The 19,772-nt window shown below is 36.2% G+C and overlaps 1 pseudogene; it reads right to left on the bottom strand.

Moving 5' to 3' along the window:
- The window catches only part of LOC107702286 (dynein heavy chain 6, axonemal-like), a 50,124-nt pseudogene extending 30,635 nt beyond the window's left edge, over positions 1 to 19,489 (bottom strand).
- Positions 19,490 to 19,772: the final 283 nt, after the last annotated feature.

The raw sequence follows: 19,772 nt of genomic DNA, 5'->3' as shown, positions 1-19,772 counted from the left end.
TGAAAAGGATTCAAGGGTCAGGTGCTTACTGGCCATCTCAGAGATCATGGTATGGAAGTAGGTCTTGTCCTCGTTGTTGATGAGTCGATCGTGGAAGACACGTTGACACTCGTGACAAAACAAACAGAAGATCTGGTTTTGATCTCTTACTGTAGTTGGCTCACACTGCAGCATACCTGCACAGAAACACACACACACACACACACACACACACACACACATGCAGAAGCAAAGAATGAATATTATTTTCTTTAACATTCAATACAGATTCTTCATTATATCTTTTATAGCAAGAATGCCGACTGGCAGAGAATCAATTCTGTGTCTACAGATCAACGAGCAGTAAGAGATTAACTTGTCTGTGACCTTTCGTTAATAAAAACACAAATAAAAGCAATCAAATGGGGGTTGTGCTCTTTGGTTTTAGTTTAAATTGACAGTATTGAGAGTCTATAGTACAGCCCCCTGGACGAGTCCTAAACCATAAAAGAACATTTTAAAAACTCACAAGGTTCCTTTCAAATTAAGAGAAAGCATTTTTATTGGTCATTTGAGAGCTCCAAAACAAAAGAAGCACCACAGATGCTAAACACCCTGGGTAAAATTGTTAAAGGTTGTATTGTTTTGGAAGCATTGTGATATTGACCAGGTTTTAAATTATCTGTGTGCAATATATGAATAACAGTCTTTATAAATTATTTGCGAATGTCCTCATGTCCACAGTTTTTGCTCTCTTTTCAGTTCAGAACCATGGACAGCTCCAGCTCTCAAGCAGTGGTTTCAGAACCCAGGACAGCTCCGTTCCAATACCTAATGAGCTACTCTGCCATTAACTTTCTGTATAGGAACTCTGCTACTAGAGATGTGGAAAACTGCATATTTTAAAATGCGACTAGTTGGTGGGTTGTCTTAATGAGGAAGCCCAATTACGCAGATGAAGGGTCATGTCTACTGAACAATATTCAAACGCGTTGAATTTATTTATTAATTTATTAAGGTGATTGCAAAAGTGGTTACAAAAGCTGTGCTTTGGTTGTTGAAGTGGCTGTGCTTTAAAGGAATAGTTTTGCTGAAACTAAAAATTTTGCTGAAAATTTAATCACCCTCAGGTCTTCAAGATGTAAATGAGTTTGTTTCATCAGAACAGATTTGGAGAAATGTAGCATTGCATCACTTGCTCACAAATGAATCCTCTGCAGTAAATGGGTGCCGTCAGAATGAGAGTCCAAACAGCTGATAAAAACATCACAATAATCCACAAGTAATCCACATGGACTCATCAATTAGCGTCTTGAGAAGTGAAAAGCTGTGTGTTTGTAAGTAGCAAATCCATCACTAAGGCATTTAACTTTAAACAGTTGCTTCTGGCCAAAATATGACTCCATAATCCATAACAATGCTTCATCCAGTGAAAAAGTCCATCCCCTGTTGTCCTCTCACATCAAAATCTACCAACATATTTGTTTAGGACTGTTTTTGATTGTAAACGGTGCTTGATCTGATCATACTTCTCTGCTGATTCAGACCGGACAACTTTTTCTCTGGAGAAAACAATATTATGGATAGAGGACTCGTTTGAAGTTAAAAACGCCTTAATTATGTAATGCTGGATTTATTTCTTACAAACACACATCTTTTTCAAGATGTTAATTGATGTACCGGAGTCGTGTAGATAACTTGTAGATGATTGTGATGCTAAATTTCTCAGAATCTGTTCTGATGAATAAACAAACTCATCTACATCTTGGATGGCCCGAGGATTAGTAAAATGTCTGAAAGAATTTTCGGTAACACTTTAGAATAGGGAACACATATTCACTATTAATTAAGAGTTTTCCCTCAATAAACTCCTAATTTGCTGCTTATTAATAGTTAGTAAGGTAGTTGTTAAGTTTAGGTATGGGTAGGATTAAGGGATCTAAAATATGGTCATGCACAATAAGACATTAATATGTACTTTATAAGTGCTAATAAACAGTCAATATGCAAGTAATATGCATGCTAATTATCAGCTAGTTAATAGTCAGAATTGGTCCTTAAAATTATGTTTTTGTCAATACTTTTCAGTGTTGAATGAAATACAAATAAGCTTATCAACATATATCTCTCAACTCATCCACCTCTTATGTTGCCTACCATTTCAAACACCCATAAATACAAGTGAAGCATACTTTCAGCTTTAATATGCTGTCTATGTAGGCAGCTCACCAGGTTTTGGAACACAGTTTAAATCAGCTCAAGATCATTGACTTTTCCAAGTCAACAGGCCGATTCAGTCTTTGATGTCTCCAGAATCATCAGGCACAGCATGCAACAGCTTTAAAGTCAACATGATGAAACAGCGTTGGCAGCCCTTTGACTGTCATGCATATATGTGACATAATTACAAGTGAATCAGGAAATTCAATGAGAAAAAAGTAGGGCAGGACTTGATTTCATCCAGAGGGACGTGACTGGATGTAATATAGCCAGGTGGTTAGACGAGAAATCATAATTTTAACCAAAAATAAAAGTTGTTTCCAATGCAAAATATTTATTATATTTGGAAAAACATGTACCAGTGAATCAAGTGCAATAAGACCGAGAACATGTATTAGGAAAGTACAGTAAATGGGTCAATTTTGATTTCAAGTTGACTTTAAAAGTAAAATGTTCATTCAAAATGAGTGCTACCATATGGCTGACCTTAAAAATCTGTTTGAGGCTCTGCTCAGAGGGCGTTGGAAGGCACAGCATGCTGAAGTGGCGGATGAAACGAGGGGTCACGGGGTTTCAACCTCCACCAGGAGGCGCACAGGCTGCAGCTATGGTCATATCCTTAAGGGAGGAGAAGGAAAGAGAAGGTGAATAAGTGCATATGAAAAAATATCCAAGGGACATCATTTAACTGTTTTGACACTTCCACTGATCTCATCAAACCTTTACTAGAAGAAATTAATGTAATATTGATTAAAACCCAAATTAAAATGGGAGCATTCATGACAGCTGGAAAACTTAATGACCAATTACTCTTCAAATGACAGAAAAATCATTCAGGAAATGTTGCTGTGTCAAATTCAAAGCAGTGTCATATTCAGCCACCAAAGAGCTACACTAACCCAAATGAGTTTCTCCAAGGGCAAAGCTCATTTGAGACTCACAAATCATTCTTTTAATCCTCAGCAGATTCATTTCTCATCATATTTCTGTCTTTTATTTATTTATCGTAACTCATATTTGAGATGGATGAGTATTGAGGTTGACTACAACATCTCAGATCACCATATTTCTCTGTAACCTTGCCAAATCGCATAATTTTCCTTGTTTATATTATGCACTTTTATCTTCGTTTGTGTGTGTGTATGAGTGTGTGTTCAACGAGCACAGGGTTTACTTGATGCTGGTGTGTGAAAAATGCATAATTAAGCGTCATTCCCGAGGTGAGGCAACATTACAATGAGAGCAGCTACTTCAAACATCAAGCATTAGTCCCGCTCATTATATGATAAACGTTACAACATACATTATTTTCCATGCCCATAGAGAAAGATAGTGAGGCGGAAAGTGAGAAAATGTTTAACGATTAAAATGCTTGATAAAATTGGAATGTGGTCCCTCAGGGTTTCTGCGCAAACTACTGATCTCAGAGCAGATGTGCAGGATTAGGAACGGGAATCTTAAGGAAAGTAAACATTTTGGATTCCTTAGTGATTCTATTAATGACTCTTTCAGTACACCCGGCCCCTGACCCTCAATAATTAATCCCAATTATACAGTGCTATATCAAAACAACACTACAACTGTGGATACCGTACATATATTTATATAGTGTATTAAAGTATACATCACCATTTTATTTAATCAGATTTATGTTTGATTAAATACACATAACAAAGTTAATTTTGGGTTTGGCATGACAAAAAACTTTCTGATCGATTCAGTGAGTCATTAAGACCAAGAAAATATAAGCATAGCACTTAGCTTAGCATCCAGACCAAATTCTTAAATGCTTAAGCTCTTTAATGCAGGACAGATTCTGATTGGCTGTCAATGTTTTTAAGCTGGAAAAAATCATATCCAACGATATCGTTCCTCTGTGTTGTCATCGTTACGGTTGCGTTGTGGACTTTCCTATTTTTATAAAATTAGAATGATTATTAAAACTTCATTGTTATCGTTATTTTCAGTTATCGTTATAGTTATTATGTCAATGGACCTTTAGACTGATTCAAAAATATCTCATTGGACTGAGATCGGTTTGTGAGGCAGATTTATTTAAAAAGTGCCTTATAAAAGTCATTTGTTCATGAATTAGACGCGAATTACAGTGGTTGTGCTGTATGTTTGCTACATATGTTTGCTTTAGTGTTCTGTCCAGTGTTTGCATGAAGTATGCTGACCTTCAAGAATCGAACAGAACTGAACTTAAAAATTATTCTGTTTATTTTGTTTTTGTTTATTTATTTCCTTTTAAACAAAACCGGTTATGAATAAGAAATAGTTTTCGATTTCCAATTCTGGCCAGTGAAGTGAAACAAGGACAAATCTTTTAATATCTCTGAAAGAAAAACATGACACATGAGTCTATTTTTTATCTGTAAGTGTCTGTTGCTTACGTGTATCTCCTTCCAGGAGAACTTTTCTCTGTCACAGAAGCCGTTGAAGTCCTGGAACTGCCTGAGCAGCTCTATAGGTGGCTGAGAGCCATAACTGTCCATTTTTGGCATGTTCAGATCATCCACAAACACCATAATCTTTTTATTAGCAGGATCACCTGAAATACATAAACACACAGATGATGATTTTCAGTATGGCAGATTATACACCCACCCTAATCATAACCAAATGTCCCTTACCAAGTATACTCTTTCTCTTCTTCTCCAGTTTTGACTCAATGATCTCTTGGGTTCTAGCTGATGAAGTTTGAGCTGAGAAGTTGATGTAGACAGGGACATAACCTGCCTTTTCCTGCACACTGTTCAACAATGCCCGTGCTACCACAGACTAAAATGCACAATAAGCCTAGTAAGCAATTTGTAGTGATGAACACTGGAACGTTTTAAACTTTACTGCTTCACACACACTTACATCACATTAAACACACACCCACCTTACCTTTCCCACTCCAGTGATGCCCGTAAACAGGACAGAGTGATTTTTTTAATAAGTATAATCAACAGTAATAGCAATGCTGTCAACCCACTAGAGTCTGAGAACAGAAAAGACATTTTTTTTTCTTGGAGTCTTTATTATAAGGGCTGGTTCTAGCACCCTTGTTCATCTCAAATTCACCACCTCCTTTTCTTCCACTCTCCACTCCTCCCCTCCTCCCGTCTGTCTCGCTCTGTGGAATACTAATAATGACACTCTCCACTGCATTCCGACCTTCTGAAATAAATACCACAACTTCCCTTTATCCTTATACAGATGGCTGGGACATTGTTTTCCTTCAATCTATTTCTCATTAAATATTCCACATTCATATTTACAAATGTAACAGACGTCTGTCTCGCTCTGTGGAATACTAATAATGACACTCTCCACTGCATTCCGACCTTCTGAAATAAATACCACACCTTCCCTTTATCCTTATACAGATGGATGGGACATTGTTTTCCTTCAATCTATTTCTCATTAAATATTCCACAGTCATATTTACAAATGTAACAGACATGGGAGACAGAGAAGACATAGTTGTCTTTATAAAAAGAATTGAACCAGTAATTTACGATGACCTCTCAGTCAGGTTAATGTGCTCTTTTCAGGGTCAAAGCCTAGAGGAGGTTTGCAGTGTCTTCAGTGTTCCACGTCAGTTATTTATCAGGAATAGCTACTGTATGGCCACTGAGAAAGCATTATGATGGAATAGGCAAAAAAAAAAAATCATTACCTTTTGTATTATGTAAAAATATGAAAACATTATGGCTGTAGATCTGTAAAGAACCAAACATGTTCCTCTAAATTCTGTAGCACATAATGGTGTCTTTTCTTGAACAAAATACTATTAGGAAGTCAATATGAGTGTCATAAATTAAGGGAATGAAACAGAAAGTCCCCATTATGTTTATTGATACATTTATCGATAAATGTAAGCATACTTCACAGTTTAATCAAAATGATCTGAGGTCTATTTTAGTGTATATAAAATGTACCTTTGCATCATTGTTGCCCTCAAACTGCTGCCTGACGAAGGTGTCAAATGTGTCCCAGTGGCTGTCAATCAAATTTCCCCCCAGTGCCCACAGGTAGCAGAACACAAGTGTTTGACACAACATACTGTTCAACTTACTGGCCTCCTGCAAATACATACACAAAAAAGCACACACAGAGTTAAAAGCAAGTAGACAAAGCAAACAGATGGATACCATCACACTGCAATGATGGTATCCAACTTGAAATTGGTACTCTTAGCAACTCAAGTTCAAACTCATCTCTGAATCCTTGTATTTCAGAGAAACCAAAAATTCAGGGACAATTGGGAATGGAGTAATGGACTAGAAAAGAATGGATGTTTGCACTTTACAAATTTCTTCTCAGGTTTATATATCTAACATTACTTTATTAGTGGTTAAATTTTTTTTTTTCTAAATAACATTTTAATCATAACACTTTTTTTCTCACACAATATAAAAGGGTCTCTGCACCTGTGAATACATAGTAGCATTTAAATTTTAGGTCATTTGTGGTCAGAAAGATTTTTTTTTTTTTTTAAAGAAGTCTCTCATGCTCACCAATGCTGTATTTAATAAAAAAAAAAAGTAAAAACAGTAATGTGAAACATTATTACAATTTGGAATAACTGTTTTCTATTTTAAATTATTTTAAATATAATTTATTCTGATGATGGCAAAGCTGAATTTTCAGCATCATTACTCCAGTCTTCAGTGTCACATGATCCTTCAGAAATCATTCTAATATGCTGATTTGAAATATTTCTTATTATCTACAGTATGTTGAAAATGGTTGTGGTGCTTCATTTTTTATTTTTATTTTTTTTTTAAACCATGAGGATTCTGATGAATAAAAGGTTAAAAAGAACAGCATTAAATTGAAACTGAAATATGTTGTAACATTATAAATATTTTGATTGACTATCTAGCTAAAAACAATTAATTTCTTTCTTTCAAAAAAAAAAAAATAACAGTAGTGTAGATCTGCTGGGTTTTCTTTTGTGTTGTTACACATTATCAGATTTCTTTTCACATTATTACATTATCAATTAGACATCCTGATGAAGCTTTCTAAAATATGTTAGCATGCTGTGTCTGATTCATTTTGGTGATAGCTGAGATGCATTATACTATTTTGAGGTTAGTACAGCAGCGCTGAACAGTAACGCCTCCAATAGGCAGCAGAGGGTTGTGACTTTACTGATGTCCACCTGTGCAATGGCCTGCACACAGTGCTTTGATACAAACTGCAGGCCCTTCTCCACATATCGTTCAAACAGCTCCATCAGATATGCACAAACAGGCTCTGTAACCTAGAAAATACATTTCCGAGATGGTAATAGCTCTACAGGTCTAAAAACCAAACTAAAAGACATTCTACATCCAACCACATACAAAATGCATATTGATGGTGATCCTCCTATAAAACTATTAATTAAAACTCTTTCTAATGCTAAAGCAATGTGAGCACTCTGAGTCTCGTGAGAACTCTGAGAGTTTTAAAGGCTGCACCTTCTCTGTGAAACCTGTGAGCCACGTCTGAACGTACGGCATCCACTTAAGCTCCTCTGGGTCAATGTACACCATCCCACAACGGCTTACTGTGGCAGGAGACGCCACTGCCAGGTCCTGAACCTGATTGAGAAAGCGTAGCATGTAAGCATGCGTGACTAGCCTCTTATTAAAAAGAGAAAGTGCTTGTTGAATTTAACAAACAGGGAGAGCATGTGCACATTTGAGCATCTCACCTCAAACATCATGTGTATGGAAGACGTGAGCTTGATCCTTTCACTGTTGGCCAAGCAGAGCATCTTATTATCATCCAGCACTGTGTTCATATTCTCGATCCACAGTGCATCCACTGGGCCGTCGCTGATCACCCATTTGTGGTCGTCGCTGAAGTCCTGGACTGCTGCCCGCACACAAAGCACCATAAGACCGTCCCGCCATTCAAGCGTCAGCGGGTTCACCTCCCCGTAAAGCCCGCCCATGCTTACTGACTTCGGGTTGAGCACATAGGTCTTAACAGGGCGGTAGAAGGGATTTTGGTGGCCAGCATGATACAGGGTATCCAAGGTTTCTGCCAGAAAATGCAACCTTGGTAAGCATAAGAGACTTCTTTCAAAAACATTTTAAAAGCTGTATGTGTTGTAAACACAGGGAGGGCACTTTCTGCATTTTTACAATTTCAAAAAAACTTTGTTTACTTTATTTTATACTAGTTTTACAAATGAGGACGTCCCCAAACGTCCCCGATTTTGTCAGGTTTTGCTCACTTTTGGGTACAAATGTGTCCCCAAAATATGGTTGAGTCGGTACACAAACACACACACACACACACACACAATATATTAATGGTTGCTCAGAAAACATGAGCATGAACACACAACCAGCAGCACAAAAAATTGGACTCTCTCTGTATTTTACACTGCATACAGACAGGTAATCACACAACAGATCTTACTATAGATGGAATTCACAAATCAAACAAGAATTTTACATTTTCTGAAGAAAATGAGAGTGATGTTCTGTGAGTGCTCTGTGTGAGTGCTTTTAGTGCAATGCTATGTGGTTGCTAGGGTGGAAAATATGAGGTAAGTGGTGCTTGCCCGCCACAGTATTAGGATGTCATAGGTGGTTTTGCTAGGGTGGTTGCTAAGGAATTTCTAGATGGTTGCTATGTGGCTGCTTCCTGGCTAAAGGCTTTTTTCACACATTATAATGTCTACCATCCGAAAATCATAGGCCTGATCACTTCACATCTCTCAACAAGCCACAAAAGATTTGAGGTGTTATTCATACCTTGGTAAGCACCAGTAATTAGTATGAATCATAAAGACTATTAAACAACCTGTATCAGTACTTTACACAGAATATGGATCTCACATTTACTCTCTCTTTTAAACACACTTGCCTACAGTTGTTCATATATTCTTGTCAATGGTTTAGTAGCCTAAATCACATTGATTTAAAGACAGACATTTTGAATCACTGAAGCACACAATGAAATAAAGAGACAATAAAGAGAATTTATGCTGCATATAAAACTTGAGAACTAATAAAATGTGCCAGTGGCATGATGCTGACACACGCACACACTTATGAAAATACAAATAAGGTCCAGCTGTACAGCCGCTGATCTGAGACCAGGGCTAATGAAGACTTTGCTTTTGGCCATGACAGTTGTGCCAAATGGGCCTAAATGATCTGCTTAGAGGTTTCTTACACAGCTGTATTTTATTGGCCTTTACTCCAACTGGCTCATTCATGACAGTGACTGAGCATGTGCAAATCAACTCTCAATCAAAGACTGACTAGTTTATAAAGCAAAGACAATAAACATGTTAAAAAAAATCCACCTAAATAAACACATCCCAAGCCTGTAGGACTGTTTTATGTCATTTATACACTACCACTCAAAGGTTTGGCATCAGCAAGATTTTAAAAAATAATTATTATTATTTATTCAGTAGGATGCATTTAATTGATTAAAAGTTACAATAAAGACATTTATAATGTTACAAAAGATTTTTATTTCAAATAAATGCTGTAAATGCTGTAAATATGAAGCAGCACAACTGTTTTCAACATTGATAATAATCAGAAATGTTTCTTGAGCAGCAAAGCAGCACATTAGAATGATTTCTGAAGGATCATGTGACACTGAAGACTGGAGTAATGATGCTGGAAATTCAGCTTTGATCACAGAAATAAATTACATTTTAAACTACACTATTTTCAATTGTAATTGTATTTCACAATATTAATACTATTGTTTTTGATTGAATAAATACAGTCTTGGTGATACTTCTACAAAAACTTTTTTACATTTTTTTATTGTACCTACCCCAAAATCTTTAATGGTAGTGTATGTGAGACCGACAGAGAATCATTAAGTAATGTGAAAATGTGTTTGTCCTGAAACAGAGCAGAGATCTGCCTTACCCAGCCATGACCAGCACAGATTTGTCAGCTCTCATGCCAAAGTCATAGTGATCCTGCTGAGAGAGCTGCTCACTGCAGAGCTTGGACATCTGAGTCATCTTTCTCGCAAGAGTCTTACTAAACTCAAAGCCCTCATAGTACAAGATCACCTTCAGGGAGAGAGAGAGGTTTTAAGATTAAAGGTATTGGAGAACTGCCAGGGCTGTCAGATAAGACATGCTAATATTGAAAGACTTCATAGGACTCATGTTACTGTGGGATAGTGTATTGTTTGGGGGATAGAGTGCACTTCCCTAGTTCCCTAAAATTGTTTTGTTGCTTTATTTAAAGGTGTTTGTTTGCATTGGACAAAATCTGGTGAATTGATTCATCTACTAATATTTATTATCATTATTTAATTTTAATTAATAATTATATATAAAAATATATATAAACCAAAAAAACACTGAAAATACAGAAAAATGAAAGACAGGAAAATTTCAATATAGTTGGATATAATGCATTTACTTTTTACCAATTAAGTTGTATTTTTGGCCCTTTGTAGTTAATGGTTTGGGCACCTCTGCTCTAAATGAGCCAAATTATTCAATCATTTCTTACTTTGTAAGAGTGTGTTGAAGTAAAAAGTACATTTTCCAACCGACTAGTTGTGGAAATTTACAAATAGCATATGACAGTAGTAGGACACCAGTTTCCAATGCATTGAATTTCCACTGTTTTTCTATGTAACATGCGCTAGACAGATATACAGTTGGATTTAATGCAATATTTACTTTCAGACAATCAAGTTTTTGGCCCTTCATAGTAAAAGGTTTGGGCACCTCTGCTCTACATGTCTACCTCTGCTCTGCTCTGCTTCTAATAATTAAATTATTTCATAATTTTACACATTTTAGAATTAAATTTTACAACCAATCAATTGTGGAAATTCACAAATTGGTAATCTCACCGGTAGGACACCAGTTTCCTCGTATTAACACACACACATGAACAAACAAAAGCTTTTAATGAGTACACGCATTAGATGAGCAGCGGCATCTCTGACCCCTCTACTTCTCACCTAGTGTGATTTATCATCATTACTGGGATCAGACCAGGTAGTTTAATCACACACCTCAGCGATAAGAGCGTAGTTGGGCACCATCATGGCTATGGGTCGGAAGAGGGCACAGTGATGAAAGCAGCACACGTCATCACCAATTTTATCTCTCTCCCCTCAAACATGAACCGAGGTAGCTGCAGAACACAAACACAATCTAAACACATGCAGCTGCACATTTCCTGTATAACTGATGACAATGCATGTGTGCATGTGTGTGTGTGTGTGTGTGTGTGTGTGTGTAATACCCTGGCTGCCTTGGCGTTTCTGATAGTGATGAGTTGTTGAGCGATGACTGACAGCACCTCGATGTTGATGCGATTGAACTCGTCAAAGCAGCACCAGGCACCAGACTGAGCCAAACCGCTGAAGAACGTCCCCATCATCTAAACACACAACTGCAATATAACACTTGCAGCAAACTGAATACTGAACCCTCTTAACATAAAATTACTTTACAACATAAAGGTAATGCATAAGAGTTAGGGGCCGGTAACACAGAATGCGTTTTTGCATTCCATTGTGCAGTATTTTCTTTTGTGTTTCCTTTTGCAGTGTCTCGTGCATAACAAACACAGTGTTCTAAAAACACGGCACTCAAGTTCGATAGATAGATAGATAGATATAAGATAATGTCTGAAATGTTTCTTCCATAACAGTGTTTCTTACACACTAAATTTTTAAAAAATACTTAAACTTCTGTTGTTTTTTTTTTTCATTCCACTGCCCTGTGCCTCACATTTTTAAACACAAAAATGTGTCCTGTGTGAACCCCTTAAACCACCATATGTAATTGTCTTTAGCACAATGACTATGATAAATCCGCTACAGTGATAAATTGGTCAGGCTGATAAATCCGACTGATGTTTGGACATTTCAAGTTTATTGTCCAAAAATCATGCCTCTTTCCCATAGATTTTTTTTATAGTTTCAAATGTACTATAACATGACTGAAAAATCAAATCAACTGCCTACATTTTCTTTTTTCAATTATTTTTGTGTAAACTTTTGAGAACATATTTCATTATACAAGTGTACATATCATTTATACAAGAAACTGTATTATACATATTGGCCTCTGGTCACTCTGCTCCTTAAATATTGACATAGGCCACAATTCAATCACTTGAATTGTGACTTGAATATGATCTAACCACTGTGGGCAGTTTTAGAGATGGAATAAGAAAATTCCCTCCTCCAACATCTCTGAAGGAATTGGCAAATGCTCTGATATACAACATTCCAATGGAGACTATTCAAAGGTTGCATGAATCTATTCGAAGAAGGTTGGAAACTGTATTAAAGGCAAATGGTAAAACACTTAATGAAGTAACATTGCCTTTTTCCCAGGTGTTCACATTATTTTGTCCAACCCCTGTAGATAAATGGCAGATGAAAATATGAAGCAGTAGTGATGAATTGATTTCATACTGTTTAAAAACAGTATACTGCTCCACAGGATGTCATTCTCACATGCCCCCCATGTACTGAACCACAGCAAACCCGTAGGCAAAGGAATGATTTACAGAAAGAGCTATATGGTAAAACAATGTTCCAGTGATAGAATAAAAAAGACAAACAGTGAACAATGACTATGACTTTTTTTAAGGCCTAGTCAGAATCTTTCTGACATATGACTCCTCCAGCAAACACTTAACACTGGCCATAAATAAAGACAGCCTGCTGGGTAAAGCTCTTAGATAGATGTCTACAGTGGTTTTCACGTACTGTACAGAGAGCTCCACTTGGGCTCTGCTGCCCCCTAGTGACAGATACGATTAATTCACTCTAATATTACAGGAAAACACAAGTCTCTATCTCATATTGGTTGTCTAGATGCTTAAAACAATAATGAGGAAAAAAGAAAACAGAAGTTGAACTGACAGATTAGTACCTTATAGTCGAGTCCATCTGAACAGTGAAAGACCACACACTGGATTGCCAAAGCTTTCCCAAGGTCTTTAGTGGTCTCAGTTTTGCCTGTTCCTGCTGGACCTGCAGGAGCTCCTCCCAAATCTAACTGCAGCGCCCCCATCAGCCAGAGGTAACATCGATCCTAACATAAAAAAGCAAACAAACAGGCAGTTCACACACACCTGATTAGCACAATCATGCTCTTTAATAACTCTCACACACAACATTCACATAGATCCATGCATAAATTGTAAATTTATTTGTTACACACACTTTAGTATGAGTGGATAAACTGTTATTTCTTATGCGTGACATGCAATCTGATGTTTGACAAAGTTTAGCAGGTTTAGGGTCAGAGGCAGGATCAGAAATCAACCAAGGGCAACAATGTCACCCAAAAAGCCCAAGATATTTAAAATGTGGGGCAAAAAGGCCCCTGCAGTGAATTTCTTAATCAATTTCAATCAAAATCGGCCAAGAATTTAAAATTAAAATTACAATTCTATCAGAGCTTTATCATTTTTTAAATAATATATATTGTACATTATTTACAGCTGATTTTAATTTTATAGTAAACGTTATAATTTATATAAAGTAAAAGCCATCATTGTTCAGACTGCAAATTTATTTTCATTAATTAAAATTCAAATGTATTTTATATAATTGGACAAAAGTTTGTATGTTTTACAGCATATGTATATATTAAATACATAGCAAATCATAAAAAAAACGCATTTATATACCGTCAGTGGAGTGAGCACCAAACAAGGACATGCTCCCAAATATTCATATCCATAGACATAATGTGAGAGAGCCATCCGAGCCACACAGTCATCCAGGTCCACATCCCAATAATATCGCAACTACCTCTGCCACTCAAAATTATCACTGGAGTCCACCTACAAACACACACACACATAACCCCTGGAACTATCAGACATTCTGATGAAGAAAACTCATCTACATCTCATCTACATCCCTCTAGGCAGTTGTCCATGTCGCTGCACCACATGAGCTGAGAGATGGTCAACACCACCTGCAGAAAAGCACAGGTGACAATCGCTCACACTCAGAGACGCACATAAACAATCTCACCTAGACAAGCACAAACCTGTGAGGGATGCCCAGCCACAACACACTCCACTCTGGGTTTGCTCTGGTAGTCAGCAATTGCAGCTTTACTAAGTCTCCTAAGAGAGGAAAAATTGTCCCTATTTTACCCAGCACTGGGTTGTATTTAACCCAGCATTTTTTAGAGTGTACAGCACAGACACACACATACATATTGTTAACATGATCCTCTTTTATTTTATAAATCCTTGCTATTTGGTCCATGTACTTTCAGATAATTTGTTTTCTCATTTTTGTTTTCTCATTTTCAACACGTAAAAATGAATCAATTGTTCACTTATCATTTATAATGTTATTTATAGCATTGGTGTACATTTTGACCATTTCATTGGGGGGGTACAGTAATTCCCAAACATTTCACTTTTTTTTATCCAAAATGACATTTATCTATGGAAAATGGAAACACAGGTAGGACCTATTTGAAAATCATATTTAATGTTATTACAATAAAAAACAGCACTAATTATTACACATTATACACATTTCTGCTTCATATGACATGTGTAGTAAACAGAATTTGGTTTGCAACAATATTTTATTAAAGTACAAAGACATTGACTGTGTTATATCAACTGAATTAATGCTGTACAGAAGATGGGGCGGTTCAGTGCTGCCCACACGTGCAAATTAAATATTTAAGCCATAAACTGATTTGTACATAATAAAGGAAAACTAAAAATCTAATGCAAAAACGAGCTGTCTTTTCCTGTCATGCTATTCCTTTCCAAATAGGAAATTAAATGGTCAGAATGTTCACTGACCACAAGACCAGGGTCTAGATTTGTTTTTTGTTTTGAATACAAAAATGAGAAAACAAATGTAACACTTAGGAAGCACATATTCACTATTCACTATTAACATAGAGATGTAGAATATGGTCATGCAGATTCAGAATATGTGCTATGTTAATAATATGCATGCTAATAAGCAATTAGTTAATAGTGAGAACTGGTCCTTAAAATAAAGTGTTACCAAACAAAGTAGCCAAAGGTACACTGACCCTATTGGTATTGAATTTGTCTTATATGAAAAGAAAAGAAAAGAAGAAAATTCACCTTTTCTCCTTCAGGTGACACCATGGTTAAGATGTCATTGGTGTACTGTATTTTGTCACCAGTCTCGCCCTCTCCAGGGGTAAGCAGGGCGAACTCCAGCTGGGATATTGCGTCAAAACACTTCCTCAGATGAGGCTGCACAGCCCGAGGGTTCCGCGTCTGAGCCAAAATCTCCAACAGTTCATCATTAGACAAGAAGTAGAACCTGAGCCACCTAAAGAAGTGAGAGAAGTCATGGCACGGCACCAAGAGAAATCAGCATTCTGATGAGAAACTGCTGTGAGTGTGTGAGTGTGCATAGGAACCTTGGGAAGATGGGCTTGAAATGATAATTACGCATGAATCGTACAGTTTAACAATCAGAAACTGTGAACAAAGGTTCTAACACACTCTTACCTGAATATCATCAGTTTCCCCAAGGATAAACATATCCTTGGAGTCCCGATGGGGCAGCACCACAAACTCTAAAAATGTTCTTTTAAATTGTAATAATATAATGTAATTAAATTATGTAATTAATTATTATTGTTTGAAATTCATTCCACAACCACGGAGCATAGTAAGAGAAAGCTGATTTTCCATGCTCTGAATGTACCCCGGGTATTTCTAATTGAATCCCATTTGAAGATCTGGTGATATAATTCTTTCTACGTAGGCATAAAAGACTAGATATGTAATTTGGAAGCATGCCCAACAATGCCTTTACAGTATACATTAACATTTCTTCTTTGATATAAAGAGGACCAACCTACTTTATTATACAGCAAACAATGATGAGTACATGAGCAAGCATTTGTTATAAATCGCAATGCAGCATGATAAACACTATCCAGCCTTTTCAATAAATACGTAGAAGCATGCATGTAAATAACATCTCCATAATCTAGAATGGGTAAAAATTTATTTTTTTAAATAAAAATTTTAAACATTTTCCTTTGCATTGAAGCAATAACGAAAACTAAAGAAATGCCTGAAGACTCGCACCGTGTCTACACCAGATGTGACAAAATACTATAGAACCCATTATAATCGGTGATGCGGCCTACACTGGATGTGGCGCAGCATAGCACGACAAATCCCCTTAAATAATCCATAAAAATTATCAAAACACTTTAATATTTGTCCAAATATTTCTTAGGGCCACTGTAGCCCAGCAGCACACTGTGTTCTGGGTAGACGGGATGTCTTCAGCTTTGACTTCCAGTGAGTAAATATTGTTTTATACATTTTATGTAAAAATAAAAGGCTGTCACAAAGTATTGACATACGTACAAGCAAGGAATAATCCATGCACCATTTATTAAACAGTTTGACACTTGTCTCCTAATTATCAGGTGAAGGAGGAACATCACTTGATGTACACAGTAGTGCTGAAAGGATTGTCACACCTCCCCTGTTACTTCTTGTTGTCCTGCTGGCAAGTGTTCAATACCTAGTTGCTTAAGAATGATCCGATACTGATTAAAGTATACTAGCTCAGTTACTCCGTATAAAATATTTAACCAATATCAAACATTTAGACACACATTTTTATTTGCCTGACTAAATAAAATAAAAATAAATAATGTAATGCACAAAAATGTTTTATTGTGTTTTGGGTTTTAATTAATGACCGGATGAATGTACATTATTTCTTGCATATAAATCAAGATCTTGTCACTCTGGTGAAAAATCAGAAATATTATCCTGCTGAGTACACACCAATTTACCAAACATATAAATGGACATGAACTAGTTATTTGAATTAAAACAACTTTATTTTAAGAGACTGCAGAAAGCACAAATCAACTAGTATTTTTATGTATGAAATCAGTTAAAAATGCTATTTTGTTGTGTTTTTCTGACCAATGGAAGATGAAAGGAGTGTTTGGGATACAGGTACTATTTTTGCAATACTACTACTACTACTACTAATAATAATAATAATAAATGAACTGATAGTTCAAATATGCCATTTCCTAAAGTTAGAGATTTAGGTGTCATGTTTGACAGTAATTTGTCATTTAAAGGTCAGTTACGGAACATCTTTATTCAAGACGCAGAAAAGTTCATTCATAACTTCAATGCTGCATTACTGTAAAACTTGTATAGAGATGACCCACTATAAGCTGCAGCTTGTTTAAAACGCATAGTTCCAATCATAAAATTCCCCTTAAAACTGCTTTGGAATAATGTGAATTGTAAAAAGCATTATACCACTTAAACTGAATTGAACTGATATTTTTTTTTTCAAAGTATGTGAAACCTTTCAAACAGTAATATGCTACATTGCTTATACAACAACAGTATGTTGCATGTTTAATTCAGAAAGTTGTCTCAAAAGTATTAGTACTAACCTTTAATCAGAGTTAAAGGCTTTCTTCCCTTTTGACAAAAGACAAAGAACAGTCAAATAATAAACACAATTATAAATAAAACCTAACCAATGTGCACACTCTTGAATGTCCAGAGGTGGCAGCTCAGAATATGAAACGCAATGATATGTTTGAAAGGGACCAGTAATAAAACGTAACACACTATGGAAAACGGATTCCAATTCTTGTTTATTAATAATAATAATAATAATAATAATAATAATAATAATAATGAAGTGAAAAATATATTGCACTCTTATATTATATAACCAAGATTTGTGTCTGAAATAAAATTAAATTCCATTTTAGCTTAGGTTTGGAAATAAAATTAACAAAAATACCATTAAAATATAAATATTTCTCAGCTTCTGGTATTGTAAATCAAATTAAGATCGAACAACAACAACAAAAGACTGCAGCTGTATTACTTCCGGTTCATTCATTGCACATGCAATAGTGTAAGTCAGGGAAGAGAAGAAACATTAAGAAAAGAAAAGAAAAGAAAAGAAAAGAAAAGAAAAGAAAAGAAAAGAAGAAAATTCACCTTTTCTCCTTCAGGTGACACCATGGTTAAGATGTCATCGGTGTACTGTATTTTGTCACCAGTCTCGCCCTCTCCAGGGGTAAGCAGGGCGAACTCCAGCTGGGATATTGCATCAAAACACTTCCTCAGATGAGGCTGCACAGCCCGAGGGTTCCGCGTCTGAGCCAAAATCTCCAACAGTTCATCATTAGACAAGAAGTAGAACCTGAGCCACCTAAAGAAGTGAGAGAAGTCATGGCACGGCACCAAGAGAAATCAGCATTCTGATGAGAAACTGCTGTGAGTGTGTGAGTGTGCATAGGAACCTTGGGAAGATGGGCTTGAAATGATAATTACGCATGAATCGTACAGTTTAACAATCAGAAACTGTGAACAAAGGTTCTAACACACTCTTACCTGAATATCATCAGTTTCCCCAAGGATAAACATATCCTTGGAGTCCCGATGGGGCAGCACCACAAACTCTAAAAATGTTCTTTTAAATTGTAATAATATAATGTAATTAAATTATGTAATTAATTATTATTAATATTAAATCACATTAATATTATAAATAATATTGATAAATATATAATCATATACACAATATAGACAATTTGACCTGACCATGTTTTGCTTAAGTGTCATCTGACATTATCAAGATGAATTTGTTCTGACACTGTTTAACTCTATGTGTGAAATGTTGAAGGTGTCTGAATAAATTTTGGTTTGACTGTATATACTGTATATGCACACACACACACTGTATTTTTGATCAAATAAATGCAGCCTTGGTGAGTATAAGAGATTATATTTTTAAAAATCATACCAACCCCAAACTTTTGAATGGTAGTGTACTCCTAATAGTGTACTCCTGGTAGTGTACTCCTCTCATAACAGCCCAATTGCTGGGTTTGTCCCTATTTTACCCAGCACTGGGTTGTATTTAACCCAGCATTTTTTAGAGTGTACACTATGTTATGGGGTTCAGACATTTTTCCACAGTCTTAAATGCAAAATACAGCGGTTAACTTCAAACAAGGAGACTGTTGAAGAGCAATGACACTCTAGCCAACCTCACCCACCTTTTCTCGCATGCTCTCCACATTCTCTTTGAGACAGGGCACCACGTTGTTTTTTGGTAGTCCTTTCTCCAGCTGGCTGACATATTTGGCAAACTTGTTCACCTGCCTGCTCAGCAATTCTGCGTCCAGCTCATCAAACTTATTCTGCATCAAAGAGATAATTGTCCATTTGACATTTAGAGGACACTTTCGTTCAGAATGGCTTCCAGCACACCGTTTGCAGGGACACTTCATCTGAAGCTATCTAGCATAAAGTGTCTTATTTAAGGCCGTAATTATGACAAGCATGAGTATGTATCTCAGTAACACTTCAGTTGCTGTGTCCCTGCTCCTCAGTACTTTGGAACTGGTCTTCAACCACTGGATTAAGAGATGTTCAAGTGCTAGTGATCAACATAAAGAAATATACTATACAGTTTAAAATGAGATAAATCAATAAATACCATATTATCATGATGGGTGCATCACAAGTCATGTGATTTCAGTAAACGGGGCTTCATTACAACTGTTTCGAAAT

This window comes from Sinocyclocheilus anshuiensis, unplaced genomic scaffold (genome assembly GCF_001515605.1).
Source record: "Sinocyclocheilus anshuiensis isolate Anshui unplaced genomic scaffold, SAMN03320099.WGS_v1.1 scaffold86, whole genome shotgun sequence".
Classification (NCBI taxonomy): Eukaryota; Metazoa; Chordata; class Actinopteri; order Cypriniformes; family Cyprinidae; genus Sinocyclocheilus; species Sinocyclocheilus anshuiensis.
Note: the sequence above shows the minus strand (reverse complement) of the source record. Positions and strands in the feature narration are given on the sequence as shown.